Here is a 21,833-nt window from a genome sequence, read left to right on the forward strand (position 1 = left end):
CAATTCTCGGTCGTATATTCCGTTGCGATAGACGCATCGATGCAAATGTTGCTCTACCTATTAACATGGAAGAATTTATCGTAGAGACTTTTGACAAGAAATTAACGTTCGTGGCAACCGCGCGATACTTGCGATCGCGCGTCTCTTTGACAAATTCGAGTAGTTCGAAAAATTCCACGTTTCACGTTTTATGGAAATTACCCGGGATAAGCATCGATCGAGCGCTTCGACAGCCTATGAATTTGGGAAATTTCAAAAAGTCAAGCTAACCATCTTGGCCTGTAAACGGCTCGTTTACCAAAATCCACCGCTTTGCCACAATTTTACCATGCAGAGTGCGATCGAAGGTACACGCAACACGACCAACGTCGGATTTATTCGTGCGTGCGAATGCGCTCAAATTTCGGTTAATTTACACGCATTAACGTTTACCTTCGAAACATTGAAACGTCGGTAGCAAGTTGTTGCGCTCGAGGTAGATACACGTGTAAATTAGCGCAACGCGACTAGTTCTGGACAGCGACGAAAGGGAAGAGAGAGAAAGAGAGAGAAGGAGGCATACGTGTACGAAATGCGGCAGAACAGGATGTGGAACGGGTTAAAAAAGAGGGAGAAAGAGGGAGGATACGTGGAATCAGTGAGCGGTTCTCTTTATGCACGCACCTGCACACATCAATGAAAGTTAACGCATAACGTGATACCGCGTTCAACCTACAGCTAAGAGGATAATGCCGTTATACCTCGTGTCCGATAGCTATTTGCCCAGTGAATTTGAAATATCTTTGTCGATTTTTTCACGGGCCGATGCAACTTTCACAGAGTCTCGCACTCACCGTAGAAACGGCACTTGCGCATAAATCCCAATGATTACGTTGCTTTCTTCGTGCGTTTTCCAGCGGATTTTTGTTAGACGCACAAATCGGATTCTGAAAAGGACGACGAACCAAGTTTGAACGAGGATCGGTGGATTCTATCGGAGTAATCGGTTTGTCCGCGTGTAACTTGGATCGGTTCAGAGATAATCGATTTGATCGACGAAAATCACGACGTTTCCTTCGTATTGGATAAACAGGTTGATTTTTGCCAGACGAGTTTTCTCTACCTCTTTCTCTTTGCGCTTGTATATATTATAAGTTGGGTCGTGCCATCTGAATTCGATATCTAGTCCCCCATGAATCTATAATTCGTTCGACTGCGTCAAAATCAGAATATTCCGTTTGATCGTGGATGAAAAGGTTGATTTTCGGAAGAAATATTTCCTGTAACTTCTTCTCCCTTTGTTCCTCTACAGGCGTATAATTTGGATTATTTAATTCAGATTTGCTATACTAGTTCCTAGATCAACAATTCGTTCGAACGCGTCACGACATTTTACTTAGTTTAAGAAGTTAACTCGAACAATTGTCTTTCCAAAGATAAACTTTTTCTATTTCTTTCTTTCACTATTCGTACACATATGTGCGTTCTTTTACCTTGTCCAACGAGCAGACCAGGATGCAGTCTCCAAGTACAGGATAAAGTTGCACTCTCGAGGAAAATTCGGTTTCGAGGAAGCGGCGAGTGTAGAAGAAGATCGAGTACTTGTTTCACGTTTGAGCGTATGCGTTTGATCGTCTCGTGGATTGTTCGGGTAGGTCAGACGGATGGGAAATCGCAGAAGGGTGGAAGGTTGTCTGGTTTGATTCGATTTGGGGGGATTTATGGGAGGAATTTTATTTTCCTAGAATTAGCTCGATTTTTCGACCGCCAACACGTTGACTAGAAAAAGAGAACGTTGTTAATACGCGGCCAATTTAAATAACTCTATTATCGTACGATATTGGAGGTATTATCGTCTAACGTTACTAGAACTCTTATGACGCTTGAGTATTTTACAGAGGGAAGTTAAGCGCTCTTCGAAAATTCTTTAAAAATTGGACTTTCTATTCGCAATATAGCTTCGAGGAGAAAATGTCGATTACGCGAGAATCGAAACGAAGATTTACCGTGAGATTAAAGTTTCTGTTATTAAATTAACCGACGATTAAGTAGGTACGAGATTAAGTTCACGACTGGATTTAGTAATTCCAAGCTTCGTTCCGCTTTAAAGCAAGTCGCAAACATCTTTAGACGTCTATAAATCTTACCAATATGGATTTTTGTTCTTTCTTTCGATAATCGCTTCGGATACATATTGTTTCTTGACTCTTTGACGTACATCTATATGTCACGCTTTAAGGCTATTATTCTGTGTGAAAGACGCAACGTTCCAAAAAATACTTGCTTTTATTTCATTAATTTTTGAGCGAAGAAGATACCGCTAATAATAAATCAGGTATCGAGAACGTACGGGGTAACGTTCGATTTTGTGAATCGCTTAAAATTATTTCAGAAAGAAATTTATGAAGTTGATGGTAACATTGACGTGATACGCCTTTCCAATTTTCCTTGAGTAGGATAGGTCATTGTTCTATTCCTCTATAATTCCATTTCCAACAGATCGACGCTCGTGAAATTGACAAATTTCTGTCTTTCCAATCTTACCTTTGTAATATTCTAGCTTTCCAATTCTCCTTAAGTAGAATAGGTCATTGATACCAGAACCATTCCGCTCTCCTCTGTAATCCTACGTCCAAAATATCCCAGTAATCTAAAATCTCCATTAAATCACCCACCAAAGAACCAAAACGTGATCCAACTCGAAGCTGCGAGATCATCGTTCACTCGCAAGCTTGTTCCTCTTCACGGAAAAACCAGAGGTGCTATACTATACGATGAATTACATTTGTAATGGTAGGAGGCGAGCGTACGTACGAATGTCCGCTATAAAATAGCTACGTAACGTGTTCCTGGAAACGAAACTTTGGGAGAATTTCGTTTACAGGAAGACGGTTTGTTCGCGGAATACCGCGAGTCGCGAGACATGGAAAAGAAGAGGAACGGATAAAGGAGCGAGAGATAGAAGGGTAGAGTTGTTTTTCGGCGTGATCCAAGCGATAAGGCAAGGGGATTGCGAGCAAAGTTATGTGGACGATAAAATTCGCCCGGGTGTCTTAGTTGGATCGTACCGGAGAATTTTTCCGACCGACAACACGCAAGCAGTTTACGCAAGAAGGTCCCACTGGCTCTCGTGTAATCGTCGTTATTACGTAAGGCTCTTTTATTGTAACTTCGCGTTGCAAAGCAGATGCGCGGCTTTCGCACGCGTGCAACGCGTCTTCGGAATAGGCAAACCCGCTGCCTTTGCGTTCATCGAGATTACAGCATGGACTTTTCTTTTTTCTTTTTTTTTTTAAGACTGAATTGCACAGTAACTGCGTATTTCTATTTTATTCGTCGGGATATTGCTCGGCAGATTTCACGAGATGATCTGAGACGTTTTATTTGTGTCTGAGATGCAATGGTGGATAGCCAATTCGTTCGCTATCTTGAACACAATGGTATGACAATCTGAGATGCGTTCCGAATGTAGAAGAAATTAAACGGATCACGGTACGTCGTTTCCTCGAGAATCGCTTGTTTAAAGGAATGACGGCCGATGGGTAGAATGTTTGGAAAGGTTGTAATAGGATAGTAGACACTCTTTGTGGAACTTGAGACCGTTTAAAATACGATTATTGTATTATGTAAAGATATTGGAATTTTCATCTTTCATAGAACCACCTTTTAAGAATAAATCTCATGTACGTTGTAATCACTCGTTTCAAATTAATCGTATAATAATATTTTTCGTTTCACTCGCGAGTTACCGTAGTCATTTCGGTTGAAAAGTTTAAACACATTTGCCACTTACTCCAACATGGAATATCACATGGTGAAGCGTGTGCAGCGGGATCGCTTCTAAACGCCAAGAGGTGCAAGAGATAATTCTTCGTTATCGATAATCCGCTTTCGACGCGATTCCAATTCATTAAAATGTATCGCTACGATGGCGGGGCTCAGTTGGCTCGCAAACGCAAACACACGTGGTCTATTTCGGTAATTGTCAATATTTAAAAGGTCAGATCTCCGCGGTTCGTTGCGCAATATCGGAAATAATAAGCCACGCCTGGAACTCGTGTTCCTGCTCCCAATGGACAGACGAAGAGGATCCTGTGGTCCAGCGTCGAGCTTCTTGAATGACGAAACTCGATTAAACTTGCCGGCCACGAAATAACATTCCCCGAAATGGAATTTATGGCAAAGACGAAAAACAGATAGGTGGAACCAGAGAGACCGAGGGTGTCCCCGAGTCTGAAGTATTACGATCGAAAACGATGCGGATCGTCGGCCGAAGCAATCGAAGTCTGCCAATCACGGTTTCAATTTGGACTGCACATTTTTTTGCAGCCATTCTACTTCTTGTATCGGTTTCTCCGCTGGCAAGGGCCGGTCGGCAGATCGGGTTCTACTTTCTAAATCTAACGCGGCTAGACAACTCGTCCTGCAACTTTCTGACAAAACGTTGAAACGGTACTGAGACGTTAATCGTCCTGTTTATTATCCTTTCAAGCATAAACAAGACGGATAACAATTATTTCCTAAATGATTAACTTGCTGGAAACAGACAGGTTGTTTTAATATGTTTCATACGTTTTATCGTAGACTCTAACTTGTGTCAAAAATGTAATAATACAGGAGAGATAGTACGTTCTAGGAAATTGACGAAGAAGAGTAAAATAGGCTTAGCTTATTAGTAGATTAAAGGATATGGTTATTGAGAATTCTATTATAAAAGAAACAACGTGTAATTTCGTTTGAAAAATGTTATTTAACATTAAAATATTAATATTTTATCATATTTAATGTTATATATAATGTTATGTTATATAACATTAAAATATGATAAACAAGTTTGGTTTGACTAGTTTAGGAAAGATTAGTTTATAAATGTTTGGAATTTTCTTTTACATCTATTGCATTAGTCTTTTCGAACATTTGTTACTAATATGTTTCCATGTTCAGCATTAATGTAATGGAACATATTAGGATGACCTGTTTCCATTAGGTTGTTCTATATAGTGCGCATTAGCAACGCTGCGAGCAATGTGATTTTCCATGAAATCATAACGTGCTTACTTCGCTTTTGTTAATAATTCCAGTCAACTTCAACACCAAATACATTTATCTTCAAGTTCATCTAATGCAGGCCTCATTACGCTTTGTATTCGTCAAACCATAATACGTGTCTGACTATAATCAGGACCATTTCACTTTACTCGTAGGCAGCGATTTCAATGCGTTCGTGTGATTCATCGAATCGATACGCTTTAAACGATTCTTTAACTATGACATTCATAGATTCAAAAGTTATAAAAATCTAATCTCCGAGTTTTATCATAATTTATAAGGCCTATAGAATCTTAAACGTTTCACGAACGTTTTACTAGTACATTGCGGATGTTCATGCAATTGTAGAAAATTTAGAAATGCAAAAATGTATAGAATGTCTATAGTATTGCGTGAAAATATATGGAATATTCATAGCTAAATACTTACTATAATATTTACTGGATGACATAAATTCCTGTTTAGGTTCTGTTTCTTTAGTTCCGTTCACAAAAGCATTGAATTGTATAAAGATCCTCGAAACTAGAAAACTAAAATACATATATTATTTGCTTTATTTATTATACGATTTGTTTATTTATTCGTTTAAAAACATATGTATCTATCTATACGCTTATTTATTTACTTACTTATCTCGTTCTTCGATCGAAATCACAAGTATAGATAGGTGTTCGTAATCAACTACAAAAGCATAACAAAAGAAGGAGCGCCCTCGTATCTCGACGGCACGCTTTACCAATCGATTCTGACTATGAGAAAGAATTAAGATCGAAGTAGGTGGACAAGATTCAAGTAACACCAGCGAGCAATCGAGATTTACAATTGCGTTTGAACTTACGGAGAGGAGTCGTTGCACGTAGAAGAATAATCCTCTTTCCTTGACCGTTCTTCTTTCCGGTAATTGGATTTGCTCGCTCGTACGTTTCAGCGCATAAGGAATCGCGTTAAGTCGACTTTGTTGGGAAGCTAGTATCAAAGGTATCCCCGCGAGCAGTGTGGTCGATGCTCGGCGTACCTCGAGTGCGATCGATTCTCGGCATAGCTCGAGTGCGATCAATTCGCAAAGTCACCGTATACGATCGCTTGGGAAACGATAAAAGCACAAAGTCGCTTACTATACTAATATTTTCGTGGAAAATTGGTCGATACTGGCACGTGAAATTTTTATATATGTGTCAGTCGATAAAAATACAGATATTTATCGTATTTATAACACGTTTTATAAAATCGAAAAAGATTTAGATTGTAAATCGGTTGTGATTGAGAAATAATCGAATAATATTTCCAACAGTCAAAAGCCTTTATAAGTTGTTAAATATTTAAATAGTTCTAAATAATGGTAATAATTGGGTTTCTTAATTGATTATTATTAGCGAGGTTAAATTCTCGAATAGCTTTTTATCGATCGTGAATCTATTTTACTGGTGGTTATTTTATTCTTCGAGTTGACGATCGTAACTACGGAATACGAATTAAAGACGAGATGGAACTGAAAGACTCGTAACAAAAGTCAGGAATACATTCTTCAATTTGTCTCGGATGACAGAGGTCGATATTACTACGAACCCTTCAATTAACTGCGCTGAAATTTGATTCCGCGAAATTAAGGCATTAACGTACCTTACGAGTAAGTGCCGTAAAGGTTTACGACTCTTTTCCTCTACGCGGCGAAGCAATACCTTCTATTAGGTGAAGTAAAAAGTTCTGAGCGTTTTTCGCTAGAAAATAAAGCGAAAAAGCGCTCAGAACTTTTTACTTCACCTAATATTAAATCCTCTGATAGTTAGGAAAAATGTCTACAGCACAAAAGGTTTTTTTACCGTGCAACAAAATACCTCGTTACTTAGTCATCGGATATCGAGTATATCGTTTCCCCCCGGGAAGCGTGAAAAATTCTCCCAGCGAGAAAGTATTTTCTCTCGTTGAACAAAGAGGTCACGACGATTTGTTGCGGAACAATGAGGATCTCCCGGTGTCGTCAGGGCGGCACTGCAGGCTTCGTTTAACCGACAGAAGAAAGAAGGTTAAACGCTTTGCACGGCAATTATCGATACTGGCGTTTATATCCGTGGATAAATTCCGGCACTGACTCTCTCTAAAACGAATCCAACATATTTCCTAATTATCATTCAAATAAAATATACAATCGGAGACAAAAAATGTAACGGAGATGGATATCGATAAAGTTTCGTTAATTACGGTTTCTTTACACAAAAATGTAAATATTACTTACAATTATGTACTTGGACCATAACCTATCTAGTATAATGACGTATATAAATAAAAGTTAACGTTTTTACGACGGGTGTCATGTACGCACGGCTTTGGCTGTCAGCGATTAAAATAGTATACGAGTCGCGTAAAATTATTGCACATTAAAACAGGTGTTTGCAGAACACCGAGGAAAGACAGAGGAGTGCCAAAATATTAAGAAAGTATAAATTTGAAGGAAAACGCGACACAATTCTGTAGATGTCCCCAAATGATGAAACGTACAGCCCAAAGCGCCTCGTCGTGAGAGTGTTACATACTTATAACACTTGTACTAATTCCATCAAACATCGTTGATACCATTTCTACTACCTGTCCATTTATTTTTTTTTTCCCGACTGTACCTATCGTTCGCAAATTGTGCCGTAAAACGATTTTTCGTGTTACTTCCGATTCGTAAGTTTCTGATCATTCGCGTATTGTTTTCCGTGGACGATTGGACCGACATGCGCGCCTCCTCGCACTGAAACTACAAATTAGGATTTATAACCCTATAATATTCGATTGCTAACCTGGCAAAGCTGCTCGTAAATTTCGCCGGCATACAAAATTGGACAACATTGGCCAGTGATTTATTAGTCAGTCGGTAACTACTTCATTACGTGCCGGAGAGGTCAACGCCGAAAATTCCGGAACTTGATTACTTGCTCGTCGCTTTAATGCTGCGGATTTAATCAGTGACCTTTTTTGTCGTGTGTGTAGTGTGTGGTTTGTAGGACGTTCTTATTCACCAACGGAGCAAGGTAAATGCGAAGTATTTTAAATTCATTGGTTTAATCAAATGAATAATAAAATGAATAATAAAGAAAGGAACAAGATGGGATCGATATTATAAATCCAGAGTCGTTAATTGAATATCGAATGGGAATTCAAAACTGTATTTCTAAAGTGACGCGAGTTTGAACCATCCCGTCCCATTGAACGGATTTTGTCATAAATCTTTCTTTCGCATAAAATTCAAACAGGTAGGATGATACGAAAACGATCAATATCTATTTGAAATTTAGTTCATGAGCGGAGAAATAAATAAATGTACATGCATATCGTATAACATAGCAGTTACGATATTTGGTTATCCCTATTTTAAAGTTACTATTTGTCGCAGAAGAGAAAATTTTAAAACATTTTAAAATGCATGAGAATTTTATAACTTCCAGCGTGTTTGATCCATAGCGCAGATCATATTTCAGTATGATGGATAGAAAGGATGCGTGTAAAAATAGATCGCGGATTTTCGCTGGTTCGGAATACTATTGCTCAGGGACATACTCATGGGTATTGTTAGTCGATCAATTTCCGCGATTGTGTTACCTGGGAATTCAGCAAGCTAGGCATTATAATCGCGAAACTAGATGATTCTTATTCACATAATTCCTTGATATCGTCACGAACGATCGTGACTTGCAGCAGCCGAATAGGCGACGAGCATGTATACAAGGTTCGCAGCGACGATCGATATATTCAGGCAGTTACGGTAGGTTAGTTGTTTCCTTGCTGTAATAATGTACGAGAGCATACACGATTAGATGTGTGTTTGATGCCCTAAATTTCCTAACAACTGCATTAAAATTTTCAAACGAGTATTGTCGCTGGGTTTTTACGGCACGTAAACCGTATCTAACCTCGAATGCCGTCAATATTTTACAATCCTGAATTCCCTTATAAAGAAAGAATTTTAAAGATATACGACGCTCGTGAAATAAATATTTCACCAGTTACATAACAGTCGAGATACGTAGAATATTTTTTCTTTTTAAACGAACCTCGCACAAGTACTATGTACGTGTCGTTTCGGTTAGATACAAAGTTTCTAACGTAATACGTGTAATACAAAGTTGTGCTATATTACAAGAATCTGCGATCTTTTTATTCTTAAGATCGTACTCTACTACAATAGCAGTATAATTTACAGTATATACGTACTTAATACACGCAGTTATCTAAATATTAGCTTAAATACATCTCGATCGCCTGACCTAAATGTGAGATATTACAAATATCTAACGTAACTCCCTTATCTTAATTGAAAATCTACAATCAAATTTCCAAAATCATTAATTCCTGATTTGATGAGAAAACGCGAAACTGTAACGTAAGTAGAGATACGTTAGCATGGTTTGGCCGTAGAACGTTATCGACGTCTATGTAAAGTATCGCTCTATTTACGTTCCATTGCGAGGCTGATATATATTGATCGCAGATAATTGATACGAAAACAGTAGCCACAATCGCAGGAAGTAATTTAACGGTTACGCCGTGGAGGAAAAGTGGAAACAAAACGTGTTACAGAATGTCGGCGAGCACGCGTCGCGTCGGGCGCACAGGTAGAAATACGCGTACAGTTTCCTCTGGGCGATCGATAAATTCAGTCATACGCGTTGTGCGGTGCTTCAGTTCTGTTCCTCGGCACGGTAATATCGTGTGTGTGTATACCTAACGCATTGAATTTCGTACAGCTCGGGGAATGATTGTATAACGATGAACAATAGGACTTGGGACTCTAGCGGGAGGGCATTATGGCAGAGCGGATGTTGTATAACGGTTAGCCAGCGAAGAGGAACGAGACGGGAGCAGCAAACCGTAAACGCCACGAGCGTTCATCCTCTCTGTCTTTTTTCTTCTATCGCGTTTCTTTTTACCTATCTCTCTTCTTCTCCTTCTGTCTCTTTTCTTCTACCCCTTCCTTAATTTCCTCTTTGTTTCTCGCGACACTCTCTTTCTCATTCTGTATTTCTATCCGATACCATCTTTTTGCTTTTGTCCGATGCTCTCCTTTTACACCATAACCTTTCTCTTTATTCTCTCTTATCGCTTCTTCGATCTTTCTTTCCGGTTTCCTCTGCTCCTTTCCGTTCCTGTATCTCCTTTGTTTCTCTTTGTCCTCCTTTGATTTATCTCTTTCTGTCGTCTCACACGCCCCCCCCCTTCTTCCTTTCCCTACTTCGGCGAGACATTCTCTAGCTCCTGGTCTTGCCCGTGCACAGGTGTACGTGTGCGCGCGCACGCGTGCGACTGAGAGGCAACATCGCGGTATAACGCGAAAGGGAGAAAGATAGGGGACAAGCGAGAGAGAACGTTGCGCGCCACGAGACTCGAAATAATATCAATGTTACGAGTCGAGGACAGAACTTGTTCTCGCACCTGCCAGGCGTGTTTCCGCGTGTTCGACAGAATCTCCTACGTATGTACACTGTATACCGTACACCCTGCAGCTATTAACTCGTATTCGGTAGCGTATCGAAGGCACCCCATTTACGGGGATTTTGTTGGTCGCGTTATTTGACCGGTGTTTAGCATCGCGTTAGTTAATTAGTCCTCGTTTCTGTTTCCCTAGCTTGTTTTCAATGTTTTTTATAATAGCATGTGCAAGGCAACGAGCATATATCGGTGCACGAAATGGGAACGAGTTTTATTAGTTACTAGAAGGGAAGAAAAAAATATTATACCACCGGTGCACACTGACATCATTGTGTTCCATAATAACGACACCCACCAGGCTGGAAGAGGTGGCGCTTGCAACGATTGATCGCCGCCTCAGACTTTTTCTATTAATAAACGCCGATATAAAAAGAAGAAGCAATTCGTCGTTAATTCCCCATGGCATGGTAAACGGTGTGTACGACCGTAATGCTCGCGATTGACGATGAAAATCACCCTTAGCCTTTCTCTCTTTATCTTGACAAACTGCTCGTCTCGCTTTTTTATTTTCGTTCTTATTTACACCAGGAAGGAAAGAGGAAGCAGCGTGTTTATTCCACCTAGCCGCCATCGTTATAAAACGACCGCGCGATCGCGATCGGTACATAACGTCTATGGGTTTTTGTCGAATATACAGATTTTTTTATCGAAAAGACTCGTTATACAGGAATGTTGGCAATCATAGTATCTCTAAACTTTACTTTCGTTTGCTCTCCACCAATTCTTCAAACAAACCAGATAATGAGGTACGCTCGGATCGATAAAATTGAATTGGATCGAGGTGTTATTAGAGAGGAATTAGTTTCACGAGAGAAATGTTTTCTACGCGAATCGAATTTTTTACTAGAAATTACTGGAATAGGGTCAAACACACATACATATTTATAGAAAAATATTTTTCTCACGAAATCTAGAACTCGGTTCGTTGGCCATTAGAATTTCAAAATACGCGTAGCACGACGCGTTCTATATAATTCTACAAACTCCCACGCGAAAACAGCGTGAAATGACTTCTCACCTGTTCTCTAATCTACAGTTCTTAGGCTATCGTTCTACGAATTCATGGGGGCAGAAATAGATATTTTTCGCGTGACGAACAGCCGTTCGCGCGCCGCCCTTTGTCCCGATGTTTTCATGCAATTAAACGCGCGTGTTACGCGCATCCACTTTAATTAACTTCGAAAATAATTGTACGCTCGCGCCCTCGTTGTTCAATATTTAGTATCGCGAAATAGGACGCTAATTAGCGAACGTATGGTAAATGTATTATTCATCGCTTTAATTAAACATCGGCTGCGCTCATCCAGACCGAATGCTACGGTTAACTGTGCGTGAGGAAAGAAAAAGCGAAGAAAACGTAATCGCGCTGTTTAATAAACTCCTCGGTTTCTTTAACTCGTAGACTTCATCTCGTCTTCGTGTTAAATAAGAAGGTAGCTTTGGTAACTGTTCTTCGCTTTCGTTGTTTCAAAGGAATTACGTTGGAAATACCGCCAAGGTGGCAAGTTTGTTAACGTGTTTAATACAAATTTTAAAAACTAAAAAGCTTAAAAAAATTAAGAAGTTTGAGAGCATCTTTGGTTTAAAATCATCGGTTATAATTTAGTAAATCTCTTTACTTTTTAATTTTTACATTTTTCCGGTAAAACGCGTTAGTATAATTCGTGTACACGCGTGTTTATTCATTTATTGGTAAAAATGTAAATTGCTTTAACCTTTTCTCCAAATTATCTTCTTACGAATGGTGTTCGGTCTGCCGCTTAGTTAATAACAGCTAGTATTCATTTTGTACAGTGTGAATCTTAATTAATCGAGAGAAGGAGAACAAAATCACCAAGACTGTTGTTTTAAAGTGTTACATCTAAGAACTAATTGGTTCTGGTAATCGTTTATCCAGTGCTTGGCGTACTTTATCTTCCTCCAGTTTGCTGTTGAACTTTGCAGGCAGCCCAGGAACGTTAAATAATCAACGAACAAAAAATTTGCTTCTTATTAACGAGGTTTTGTATCGTGCTAGTAGTTTTAGGACGACAAAATGAATTCGTTTAACGTGCCTATACGCGTTAATCGAATTATGTAATTCGATATATTTTTTATTGATTCGTCAATGTTAAATTGGTTTAGCAATCGCTTCCACTTTCGATCGTATTATTTTTTGAAGAAGTATCCTTTATTTTTTAATTATTTCGAAAATAACAACAAAATGAATAAAAATAGTTGTAGCGTTAAGAAATTTCAAAGTAAATAACACTCTGTCGGAGGAAAAGCATGCGTCGCGTTATTTTACGTTATTCCGATGGTTATCGTTACCAAATTTTAGAAAGACACTGACGTCTTACAGGACTTCCGGTTTCGTTTTAGCACATGGTGTAACGATTCGTCGCCGCACATGCCTCGATGTCGTTCGTATATCGTTACAAATGTTTCCAAACACCCCCGGAAGAATAAATTTGGAGAAATTAAATTTTACAGGCAAGTTAACCGAGTTGGCACAGAATTGGTTCTCCATGCTCGAGTAGAGAAAACTTTCGTGTAATAGTTGACGTTATTTCATTCGATGACATCACGTCTTTCTAGATTCCGGAGGTTGTTTGTTCGAGATAAAAATTTGTCACGTTCCACTCGTGTTAAACCTCGTGATACACGTATCTCTCTAGAATTTCCATATCATCGAAATTTTGTAAATACGTAATGTTACCTGTAAATGCAACATCATTTTAAGCTTCTTCATATTTATTTCTACATCTCTCGCAAGATCGTTTCAGTCGCGGAGTTCCATCTTCGAAATATTTTCTATGTCGCGAAGTAATTTGTCCGTGAAGAGTAAATTCATATGAAATTCGTATAGATAAATTCGTTCGTTCGTTCTTTCGCTGATAGAGAAGAACGTAATAAAGAGACGTACATAGGTCGTCGTACAAAGTACGATAGATATTAATTAATAGAAATTTTATTAGTAATTAACACGGGAATAATCTATCGAGTGACGCTGACAGAGAGCTTGAACCATGGTGAGAGAAGTGACGACACGTCTGTGGCACGTCTGGCAAAAGTTATGAAGAGCGCGGGATTCTTGGCACTCCTGGCTTTCGTTTCGAGCTCGTACAACTCTGAAATATATATGCACGTTTGATCACTCGACTTTTGGTCTTCGCATATTCTATTTTAAATTGGACAGTTTAGTCACTGATCGACCGCGATTATTTCACGTCCGAATAAACATCGCGCGATAATTCAACTGCATAGCAACCACTGTTTACGATCTATATGGCGAGTGTTTCCTTTGTCTTCGGAAATCGTTATCCACGTTGTAAAATTTCGAACGCGAATTTATTCACAGCGCAACGATTTTCGCAGATATTCGTTTGAAAATTTGTCAAATCATTCGTAAGCTACTACTCGATGAACTATATCGAAATACGAATTTCGTTCCACCGGTAGAGTATTTTATTCGTTTGGATTGCAAACTACTTCTTGCAACTCTCATTCGTTGTTTGCCCTACAAATATTTTTATATTCTCGATAAAAATTATTTTACATTATAATCTTTTTATTTAGTTCAACGTACGATCTACGGCGTATTACGCGTTGATCATTACAACATATGATTACGAAAGCAGACAATCGATGCAAAAATATGTACAACGAATTTGTTTGTGCCTTTGAATAGCTTGACACATTTTGTGTCTCCGTTCGATGCAAAAACACGGTAGAGTATTTACGTATAGATTTATTTTAAAAAACGAGCATATATTTACTATCTTTAAAGAGAACTCAACGAACGTATCAAGCTACGGAAGATCGTTAATTAGCTACAAATTAGATCGAGCGATGTACCGAAGAATAACCGATTAATTACTCGAAGTTGACGATTCATTTGCAAGTTAACAACGCATACGACAAATCTATAGGCTGAAAAAAATTACGTTGAGAACCACTTGCCGCCTATCTTCTCGCAACACGTGTCTGCATACGGGTAGAGCGGTGGCTTATCATTCGTATCGTAGATGTACTTTGCAACCATAACCGTAGACACACGCGTAGATGGTCTCGTAATCGTTATATTTTCGTGTTCTTCGAGCCGTGTCAATAAGAGGATCCGTTGTTTCGACGCGGGTATTTCCGCTTTCCGTTGAATAAGGCTTGCGAGAACGATTTCACCGGCGATCGTGTACAATTGCGTCGTAGTTTCTTTTTAACAAGCGAAACTTTCGATCTCGAGCGGATTTCCACGGTGAACTTTATAGGTTGTTTAGCACGTGGCTTCTAATTTCAGGTTTATAGATTCTTCGGACGTATTTATAGTTTTGGGAAAATAGTAACGCGTGACTTCACGCGTCTGGTTATTTGCGACCTGTGTTTGTATCGTTTCGAAAGTTTTCTAGTCGAACGCAACAAGACGTTACGTTGGGTTCTATTAAGAAAGCAAACAGCGGCCAAACTATATTTTATCGACGTTAAAGAGAAAAAAGAACGCGGAATTATTCAAATATCGACAAGAAATTGCAGTTGATTTGCTCTCGAAAAGAAAAAAGCCGATGGAAAAATATAACGGACGTGTAAAATTTTTGTTTTTGGAGTCCCGACTCGTTTCGACGAAAATAAACGAGTAAATAAACCAGGAAGAGACCCGTATCGATATCCCAAAGAGATGGAAGTTACGCGTCTCTTCGAATATCGCGATACAATCGCATCTCTTTCATAGACAGAACGTACGAAAAAGGCGAAACAAGACGAAAAAACGTATGTAAACGATATCAAATAGAAACTGCAAATAGATAAAGGTTATGTATCTCTTCGAATAACAAGCGACACGTTTGATTCCATTGTGAAAAAGGAAAAGAAAAAGAGAAGGCAAAAGAAAAAAGGAAGGAATAAAAAGAAGGGGGGGAAAAAAGTGTGATGTCGTGTCGATGTAGCAAGGAAGCGAAGGGTATCGATTGGGAACCGACGGGGGGGGGACGGTGCATCCGCACCTGCAACATATGCGCACGCAGCGATATCTTAAATGCAGGCCGTCCACTTAACTTGAAGAGTCCTGTCGGGTCCTTTTCTCTTTCATACGGGTATCGAGTTATATAGCCCGGGTCAATGTTTTCCGTTGCTCGATACGCTATGCAAATATTGTTTGCATTTTCATGCAGATTTTTTTCACCCTTACCACCTAACGAAGATGTTACACGTAAGCTGAAACGCGTTGGCCCAGCCGCGATATTTATTCACCCCGATTAATCGACTGCCTCTGTTACCCGGATTTTAGCACAACAACGCGTTCGTTAAAGCCGAGAGGATTGTCGGTCTTCGTTTCGTTTCGCGGACGCACGCTATGCGAGAAGGAACATGGTGGAATTGAAGAAACTCGATCTAACTGGAAGTTTTGTATCTTTTACGACGGTTCGTCGTCGGATGCTTCGAGAAAAGAAAAACGAATTAGAGAAGCTGAGCGAATCCGAAAGTCTTATATCTGTTAATGCCGTGCGAGTATCTTGGTCGGAGACCGATCGACGATAATTCGATTATTCGTTTATTTATCGTAACTCTTTGGATAGAAAACTCTATGTACTTTTGAAGTCTAAATTATCGGGAGAGAAAGGTCTTGCGTCAGATTTCGAGTTAGAAAATCCGAAGGTTTCTAAAATTTCAAGAGAGCTTTCGTATACAGCGAACCTTAAGTTACAACGGAATTATATTCTTAAAATTCCCAGGGTAATTTAATGCCACAGTTTGTAGAACCGCGCACAATAGTACCTTTCTTCTGAAACATCAGTGTCGACTTTCTTGCAGTTGGAAACTCCGAAACTTCACCAATTTAAACATCAAGTACATATATACCTACGTTTGCTACGGTATATCGCCGTGGTATCTCTTTGTCCGAGAAATTAAATGTATTTTCAGAATTCTTCTCTACGAAGACGGTAAAAAAAAATCTGCTATGCTTTAATCGAAGATGACCGGTGTTTGTACACCTGTAGAAATGCCTGCAGATGGCGTGGACACCACGATTACCTGAAATTAGACATCCGAGAATCCGCGGTTACACGATAATTGTAACTTTTCTTTCGTTGCTACTCGGTGTTGGAATGTGCACCGAGGCCTTGGATGGCCGTTAAAGGCTTCCGCGATAGGTCAGTTTTTAACTACAGGCCATTGGACTCGAAGGAAAATTTGCATTTTTATTTCATTGCCGCAATTCAACGGAGAATTCTAGTAGCTACAGCGTTTCAGTATCTTTGTAGTTAATGATAGAAAGCAAACGTAATATATTTTCTAAAGTTACTCGGAAGTCGAGTTGATCGACTCTGTTTTTTCTAAATTTCATAATTTATTATCCAAGTACAACGCACGTGCGATCAATTGGTTGATTAAACTTTCAAGAAATAACGCTGTTGCAAATATGTTTGCGAAGAGAACGATATTAATAATCGCGAATTTTAACGCTAGAACCATCAAAGTCGATAAGGTCGGCATTCGAATCTTCTTCCTTTCAGTAATTATACTAAGAACGCGTAGGCGCCATCAACCTGAATTATATTGATTTCTATCGAAATTGAAATATGATTACACCCTGTGTATGTATACTAAAATGTATGTATATAAAATACTAATTCGTATTCGTCGTATAATTTTCGTCATAATTATCTATACGCGGTATATTTAGACGTACATTCTAGCGTGAAAGTAAATTTAAAAAGATGCTATTTGTAATATCATTGTTTTCCTCTATTTTCCAATGGACTTGTTCCATATAGCTTTCGATCTGATTATGACTTTTAATAAATAAAATCATCGAGTAACATTCGAGATTATACGCTTGTAACGGTGTTAGCAAAACTGGTACAAAATGGTAGGTACGTACGAACATGTATAGTTAAGGGTTAGGAAACGATACGGTAAGAACAGAAAGCAGCAGAGATTTTCACAGCGATCGGCCGATGCGTATCGACGACGACATCGTTCGGACGACTTATTCAGCTTCGTTCGCGTTTCTACTTTTACTGAAACAAGTCACGTCTCCGCAGAAATGCATTTCCTAATTACAGCATAGGGAATGTAACCAAGGATATGATTAAACGTACGTGCCACGTCGAGACTTCGATTTACGCCGATTTTTTCCACCAGTCTTTCTTCGTTTAAATCGGTGAGCCATGCGCTCCGTGTTCCGCTTGTTTCTTCAACGCGTTCCGCCGATTTATAGCGCTTAATAACACCGCTGTCGATTCGGTTCTGGTACTCTAATCTTGATTTAGGACGAACATTTCGCGTCGATATTTTTTTTCCCTTTGAGATATGACGGATGTTATGGCGTCTTTTCGCGTATGTCGCGGTGCTTAGTTTTGGTTTATGACATTTTAATTTTGATTTAGTGCAAACAACGATTCGCGTCGATTTCTCTTTCCCGAGAATTTGTAGATATCGCGACTATGTCTGCCGATGTTGCGGTAATCGAGGTTTACGCGGTTTTAGTCTTCGTTTCTATAAAATACGAAACGATTAGGGTCGACCTTTCCTCTCTCAGAATTAACAAACGCGATGTCCTTTTGGGAACGATATTACGGTATTTAGTCGAGTCTTATAAAGTTGTACTCTTGGTTTGGAAGGAGAAACGATTCGTGTCGATACTTGCTTTCTGAGAATTTACAGATTGCTGTTTCTTCGTGAACGCCACATCGCAATAATCGACTCTACTTTAGAACGTTTCGATTCCTTATTTAAGGCAAAGACCAGTTCGAGTCGAGCGTTTCTTCTTTGAGAATTTGTTAATTCATCTTGTAAACCGTCTAAAAAATTACGAGAAGTTGCGAAAAAAGTTAGGAAATCTATTTGTATTCCGTAATACTCTGGTAATAATTCTAAACCTTTAGGAGGTTCGAATCTCGTAGTTGATAAAATCCGACTGGTAGAAGATAGGAATAAAGAAAAGAATTACGAAAGGAAATCTTATTTCAGCCTGGGAACCAATAAGGCATCCAACAATGTGAATTCCACCGAGCAAACTTTCGTAATTCCACCTCCATTAGCGTAATCTTCGATCGGCAACGATCTGATAAACGCGACGCTATTTTCTGCGATTGCTTAACGAAATTAGCGGTGTGATAAGATTTTCGCGACGTGCCATTAACACGTAAGATGTTTCGCGAACATGCTTCTGTTCTCAGAAATCACGTTACCTCGCCGTATAGGTAATTACAGTTTCCACCGAAACGATGAAACGTCTTCTCATCGAAGAAATCCACGAAGACTATCGCGGGTTAAAAGTTCACCGTAGCGCATCCGTTTTATTTGAGAAAATCGATAGCGATGATGTTAACGAACAGGTAAAATCGTAACCAAAAAATTGTAATCTCATTCCCTTCACCTGCTAAATATTACAACGAACGCTCTACATTGGATGCTTTATACATACATATATATTACAAAGAGTAAGATAGGTTATTGCTTGCAGCGATTACAAATAATAACATCGCGATACTAACTATTATTACAGGACGATACCATAGAAACGAAATTCTCGTACGATGAAATTTCATCCACGATAACCTCTAAAGGGTTGGAAAAATAAAGAGAACAGCTGTTTAAACGAGACATCATACGCGAAGAGAAAATTGTTCTTTCGCGTGAGGCTTCCAACGATATTCCGTAGACGTAGAACGTCGATATTCCGAATAAATAGACGAAATAGAGATTCTCGTGGAGGCATAGCGAATCACGGTCGATCGATTTACCCGCTGATTCGCAACCCCTAATCAGAGCGCATTAATCAGGTCGATAGCTATTTGTACCAATAGGTTGCGAACGTATTCTTGGCTAGAGACGACCCGATTCACTGTCATCGATCAGATCGATTTTCGAATTTCAGTAAAATGTCCAACTCTTGAAGATATTTACGAGCTCGTTTTACCGATTACACGCGAAACATTTTCATATTTGGTTGCCGTTGTTCCGTATGCTTCCAAATTATATCGTTTTCGCTTTTCAATCATCGTCGTATATCGACGTCCCGATTTGCATTAACTCGATCATCGTAGACCTGCAAATCGAATTCGATCGAATTCATACGCGCAACCAAATTGATAACTAACCGACAATTGTTCTTATATTGGTCGATAAAATACGTACGTCTATTTTTACGCCAATAACTCATTCGTCGAGCTTTTAACAAGCGTGATTATTGGCAATAATAAGTCTTTTTTACTATTGGAATAATTTTTTAAAAGGAGAACCTTCGTTTCCTCTAATTTTCCGTTAGCGCAGAAAATATTCCAAGTATTAGAAAAAAATTGTCGAAAACAGACGTTGCGATAAACTCTATGTTTAATACGAATTGCGTTGCAGGTAATATTAAGTCAGCATATGACATTTTAGAACGATCTTCGCGAACTCGCCAAAGTATCTGTGCATACTCTGTACACCACCTTTGTAAGATACCTTTGTACGATACAGTTTTGAAGGAACGTTAAAACTTTATTACGCGTTTGTTTTCGAAGTAGTTTAACGTCGAAATGCCGGACTAAATATAATTTCCGTGGAAACGCTTCGATACGATTTTCGTGTTTGCGAGAGAGACGAAAATCCGAAACGTTCGAAAGTTTCGAAGTTATGCAACCGCGAATCGGTGCTCGTTGCCTTTTGCTTTGTCAAACGCAATTATTTGATTACGAGTTCGAACGAGGAAAATCCCTTACCTTGGCACAGCTGGAGATGCGTTGTTGATCGTCCGCAAATATTTTTCTTATACGAAGCGGGAAAAACGTGAAACAAAAGTTGCAACGAGCTAATTATGCGAGTATTCTTCACCGATCGATTCGTGCATTTTTCTCAATTTATTATTAAACGAACGAACGACACTTTCGAAGAATCGACGACGAAGTTAGAAACTTTGCGTTATTACCTTCGATACGTTATTATTTTAAAATAATCAAGCCTTCGCGTGACCAATCTGTGATTTTTCGGAGATTTATGTGGCTTACTCACGTTATGTGCAACGTTACCTTACGAAAGGAGATAAGAATGATAAAAGAATTATTAGAATATTACGACGTTGAGTTATGTTTACCTGCCCTTTGCTTTAAAATAATATCTCACGTGCAATTCTAAATCGAGTTTTAGCTAAGTTGTAGACGAACCTTGTATACACGATGCTGCATTTATTTTTACTTTACTACGATTTTCTCGATCGAAGATTATTCTCTGTTTCTCGTTTTCTTTTACTCTTTTTACCCTAGAATTTTTATCCCAGAACAAACAATCCGCCGAACTTACAAAGAAAACGACAGATATTCTCTTTCGACGTTATTAATATTTCTTTCTTCGATCCATCGTAATAACCAAATTAATTTCGCTGCCAACCTCGACCAATTTCATTCTTCAAGTTCATCGATCTCGTTATTACTCTAATTTCATCATCGACCTTATTCGCGAGAATTCTAATTTCTCGATATTATTCCCTTTACCTTCTATCTTTGTTCTACATTTTCCATGAAAAGTACCCTAAACGCTGCGATACTTTTTCGCGGAAAAAAGCAGGACAAAACAAAGGGTAAGCGAAGCAGAGGAATGAAACGAGAGGCGAAATGAAAGGAGGAATTATTTCGAAGAAATCAGAGGCACAGGATGCACGGTGCCCTATCCGGATGATTAATCGATCGGTGAAGTGTCCTCGATTTTGCGTATCGCTCGACGAAGAATCGTGAGGAGCCCGAGGGGTCGCGGTATGACGTCGAGGGCGCGCAACAAGGGATATCTAAGTAAGCAAATCGCACCAGGAGTCCGTGCAGCGGGATAATTAATCGGACCGGGTCTGGATAAGCTTTTCGTCTCCGACTCTCATTGTCTCGTTTCGCTTGTCCTCGAGCGGTTGCCGTGTAAATGGGGGCTTTAATTGCTCAAAGGGAATCGTTAGGCCAAATCTGCTTTCCTGAACGCGCTATCCTTCTCTGTGATCGAGAGGTTTTTCAGAGAAGAAAGGAACGAAAAGAAAAGAAAGGCAAGATAGGGAAGAAAATAGAAAATAGTAGAAAGAAGGACGATCGAACGTTGTCTCTTTCTTTCGTTTTTTCCTCTTCTTTTTTTTCTTTTTTTTTTGTGTGTGTAGTTGAAGATCGAAGCCAGTGATTTTTTGCACGATGATTTCTTTTCTTCCGTTATTTGTAGCAATTATAGAATTTACGTATGACACCGATTTCGTTGATAATATTACTCGAATCGTCGGAAAGAAGCCAGTGCTTAAACGAAGTTTCTCGGCTTTTGAAATTTGAAAGGAAGAAAATCTGCCTCTCCTTCGTGTTGCGGTTTCTAATTAATGAAAACTATTTCATCACGTACACCGACGAAAAGTG

The 21,833-nt window shown here is 39.1% G+C and overlaps 1 protein-coding gene across 5 annotated transcripts in view; it reads left to right on the forward strand.

Annotated features, from left to right (window-relative positions):
• Positions 1–21,833, forward strand: part of LOC138181958 (protein couch potato) — a 186,472-nt gene that overhangs the window by 9,573 nt on the left and 155,066 nt on the right. The window contains exon 1 of one of the 5 annotated variants that reach the window (XM_069117401.1): positions 7,794–8,042. The exons of the other annotated variants lie outside the window; for them this stretch is intronic. The gene's annotated coding sequence lies outside the window, so the exon portion shown is untranslated. Of the gene's footprint in view, positions 1–7,793; positions 8,043–21,833 lie in introns of those variants that run through there. 5 annotated transcript variants of the gene reach the window in all.

The sequence above is a fragment of the Bombus flavifrons genome, chromosome 1, assembly GCF_040668555.2.
Source record: "Bombus flavifrons isolate JBK064 chromosome 1, iyBomFlav1_principal, whole genome shotgun sequence".
NCBI classification, from domain to species: Eukaryota; Metazoa; Arthropoda; class Insecta; order Hymenoptera; family Apidae; genus Bombus; species Bombus flavifrons.